This window comes from Pteropus medius, unplaced genomic scaffold, assembly GCF_902729225.1.
Source record: "Pteropus medius unplaced genomic scaffold, Ma_sr-lr_union100, whole genome shotgun sequence".
Lineage (NCBI taxonomy): Eukaryota > Metazoa > Chordata > Mammalia > Chiroptera > Pteropodidae > Pteropus > Pteropus medius.
Genome location: NW_024345599.1, coordinates 1420944 through 1425474, shown reverse-complemented (window position 1 = coordinate 1425474; position 4531 = coordinate 1420944). Strand labels below are relative to the sequence as shown.

The 4531-nt window shown below is 35.4% G+C and overlaps 1 pseudogene; it reads left to right on the top strand.

Moving 5' to 3' along the window:
- The first annotated feature begins 2679 nt into the window (after positions 1–2679).
- LOC120611587 (uncharacterized) lies at positions 2680–2798 on the top strand (annotated as a pseudogene).
- The last annotated feature ends 1733 nt before the right edge of the window (positions 2799–4531 follow it).

Genomic DNA, 4531 nt, shown 5'->3' with positions numbered 1-4531 from the left:
CTGGCTATGAAGTGAAAAGAAAATATGCCACATCTAATGGCAGCTCAGGGAATGAGGTATTTTGAGCAGGTACATACCTAGATGGAAAAGAAAATCACACACACACACACACACCGTGACTTACTGTTGGTTGTACACTTGAAACTTATTGGTTTTGTTCATCAATGTCACCACCCCCAACAAAAAAACAAAAAAAAATAGATAAAGTGACAAAAAAGAAGAAAATTGCCATGAATTCCATAGCCACAAAGGTACTAGATTCCACCAATAATGTGAATAAGTCTGAAGCAGATCTTTTCATTGTTAAGCTTCAAGATGAGAATGCAGTGTGGTCATCACCTTGACTATAGCCTTGTGAGACTCTGAGCAAAGGATCCAGCTAAGCTGTGACCAGACTCCTGACCCATCAAAATGGTGAGATAATAAATATGTGACATTTTGAGGAGTTAGGTTGGAAGTTTTATGTAGTAACAGAAAATTAATATAGGCAAACACATTTACTTTCCTCAGATGTCTGGAAGTTCTAGGAAGAAGTATGGACCCAATGAGAAGTGTGCTCAAGTAGAAAGAATACTAAATGAGGCATGACTCCCTGGTTCAAGTCCTGGCTCTGCTTGAACTAGAATAAGCTAGTCAACCCCTTTGAGTCTGTAACCTCATCTATCAGATGAGGTTGATGTAATCTGCCTAGCCCTTCTTTTAAGCTTCAGAAGGAGGACTTTGAAAACGGAAAGATGCTGACTCATATCTTATGGCACTTACCATGCTCTGAGTAGCATTCTGATTTTCCTATATATATTAACTTCCTTAATCCTCAGATGACCCTACAGATATTTTTTTATGATCATCATTTCTATTTTATAGATGAAAAAAAAATTAGACACATAAACTTGAAAAAACTTGCCCAAGATTACACAATTGTTAGTAAATAAGAACAAGCATTTAAACCCAGGCAATCTGGTTCCATGTTCTGTATTCTTAATCATTATACTGTGTTGCCTCTTGTAGTTTTAACAAGTATAGGAGATATACTCCCTCTGAAGCAAGCTGAGCCTTGATACCATATCCTGATAGAGATTCAGGATCCCTATAAGCCTCCACTTTGAAGTTTTCTTCCAGATTTATCTGTTTTTCTAACACAGCCACATATTTATTTTCCAAAAGAGATTCACCGGGAGGCAATAATCCTCCTTTCCTTTTATAAAGTATATTGCCACCATCCATACTGCTCAGCCCTACTACCTTGTACCCAGTACCACCTCTCTTTACTGTTTTCTGTTATTACTTAGCTTACTGCACGTAAACATCTATTTACAACAAACAATTTCTCCTCAAATACAGACTCACATAAAACAAAGCATAAAGGGAATCAAACCATTTTTATTAAATTGCTTTTAAGTACACTACATGATTTCCATTATGTCTACTGCCTGATTTTGCAAATCTCTGAGCATGCAGGATAAGTTCGTAATTTATCAGAAAAAACACCAGAGCTAGAAGAGAGCTTGCTTAAAGGATCATGTTGTACATTCTCCTGCCTTTAGGAAGATTAGCTTTCTCCTTTAAGTTTTCTTGGGGTTAAAAAAAAAAGGTCTTACCTACTTTAATGAGACACTATAGTTCTTAAGATAATATTTAATTTTTTTCTTGAAGTCAAACTGAAATCTCCCTTGCTTCAATTTAAGCAAGCAAGGCTCTATTCAAGCTTCAAAACCAGCTAAAAAGACTTTCTCTGAACCATTCCCTTACACCCCTAGATTAAATTAGCTCCTTAAACCTTCAGCATTTTGTGCACACATGTCTTTATTATGCTATATATATAATAATGCTGTTGTTTATTAATACATCTGTCACCACCCCAACAGAGATGAAGGCAGGGACAATATTTTACTTATCTTTGTTTCTCCCACACCTGGAAGAGTAACTATCACATAGTATAAAGTTGAAAGAGAATTTTGAATGAATTAATAAATGAAGTAGATTTTATATGGTTCCATCTCTGAGTAGAGAAAATAACTGAGAACCTTCCTGTTCATAAAACCTTTTTTATAAAGATCAAGATTAGCTCTCTCCTTTTATCTCTTGCTAATTAAACAACCCCCAATTTTTTTTCCTTTCCATAGGAACTGTTTCTCCAATCTATAGGCCACAGTTCCCTTGACAGCTGATAGTTCCATATCTATTTCAGTGGATTGATACAGCGAATTCAATATCAGACTCACCGTGCTATATGCACTGATAGTTGTGTTTAAACGTACCTGCCTTTATACAATCAAGATCAGAATTATTATGTTATACACATTAATAAGTGTGTTTAAATGTATTTTGCTTCATGCAATTAGGTTCTTTCCAAATAGTTATCACAAATTAATTTCTATATAAAATTCATGAGGGCAGCTTATTATTTGGGAAATATTCAAGTCCTAAAATATATTTTTAAAAAAGTGGTTTTTTAATATGAGAAATCTTCTCGTTATTTTCCCTTAAGAGGAACTATGGTTTAGTGAGAATCGTATCATATTTGAAGTCAAAAGTCCTGAATTTAAAACCAGATCTTCCTGTATTCCCTCAGGCATTTCACTTACCTTTTCTGAGTCTATTTTCTCTTCTGTTAAATGAAAAATATAATAATTAATAACTCATAGGGCCGTTGTCAGAATCAAATAAACATTAAATATAGTCTACAGTCATGCCACCCTAAATATGCCCAATCTCATCTGATCTCGGAAGCTAAGCAGAGTCAGGCCTGGTTAGTACTTGGATGGGAAACCACATAGGAATACCAAGTGCTGTAAATGTTAAAAAAAATAAATAAATATACATTAAAGAGCTTTGTTCAATGTAAAACAAATATTAATGGTGATTATAAGTTGCAATAATAAGTTCTATATGCAGTTTTCTTAAAGTTAGAGTCCCCAATGTAATAGAAGATTCACTTCATACGTTTAACATAACTTGTTTTTTCCAACATAACACTGCATTGTTTGTTTTTATTTACCTCGAGAGCAAATATAACTTTCAGATCTTTGTCTGTGATGCTTGGGACTAACCAGTCTTTTTCAACTTTATATTTGTGAATTTGGGTGTTCATCTCCCTGTGATAGTCTATCCTCTTATTGTTGTGTGTGTGTTTTTAAATTTTCTTTCTAGTAAGATATTTTTTCCCTAACTTATGAAGGTCATTTTGAGTTTTTTCTCTGACATCTGTCAAAACACTTTGTAACAGGCACCTAAGAAGTATATAGATTGGCCAGCATTCTGCAGGTTCTTCCTCTATATAGGAAGTATCTTGCTATGGGGGAAGTCTCTGCAGTAGTGTTAAAGATAAATAATTGACTGTATATGGGACAGTATTGGGTAGCTCTATGTATGGCAGATGGAAAAAAAGAGGCAACTTTCTCCCTTAATGAGCATAGCATAATCTTCCCTGATACAAATAGAGAGGTCAAAGCAGCTCTTAGAAACCTTTCTAGGAGCGAGCCTTATTGGTAAATGAGTTTTACCTGGCTTTCATAGACAGGTGCAAAAAGATCTGTAAGTGGAAAGTACACCAAGCCTTGATATAATTCAAAAAAGCTGAATGAAGTACTTATAGGAGGGTAGTGATCTGAGCTACTTCCATTTACATATTGTGTAAAATTAACTGTACATTGCAAGAAGGCCAAAAACAATGGCTTTGGGGCTCATAGTGAAGGACAGCTAAATAATATCCCAGAATTTTAGCAGTGGGATTAAAGAGAAATGGACAGATAAGACCAGTTTTAAATAAATAAGTGAATGTCTAGATTTAGTAAGCACTAGGACTAGAACTAAAAATGCAGGGGGTGGGAAAATCAATATTTAAGAAGAGCCCAAATAGTTTGAGGTAAAGCTAACAGATGATGATGCAGAAAAGGAAAGAAAAAGAGTATCAAGTCTCAGTACATAATGGATTCTATTTTGCCCAATGTTGGTCTGTTTCCTCTTAGAAGAATATTCAGAGAATTAACACTTGTTAAATGTGTGACATGACATGTGGGTGGGGGGAAGGCACTTCAGAAAATCAGAGCTCCTAGAGTCCAAAAGAACATCCGAATTTTAAAATAAGAAGTGTTTAATAAACATCCTTAAACATAAGGCAGCTGAATATCAAAGATCCTAATGTGCAGAGGTGTTTTGGGAATTCAGAATACAAGTATAAAAACAGAAACTTAGGACCTGTAAAATTGAGTCTAGAAATTGAATAAAAATTAATTGTGTAAGGCACTGAACTGGCCAAAATGATAGCGTAGGGTTAACTAAGAACATAGCCCCTCCACATACTAGAAGTCTGTTAGCTGCCTGGCCAACAACCAAAGAAGGCAGTACACAAAGAGCTTTCAGCAGTGCCTGCTCCCAAGGACTTTTCTGCTGCTCCCATGGATGTTATCTGCTTCTGTAACCAAGCAGCATATCTTGCTCCCATCTTTTGGAGATAGTGGCTGCTCCCCCAATGAGATTACCCCTCTTTCTGCTTGTTTGCATAAAAAAAAAACAACTCTGTTTGCTTTTA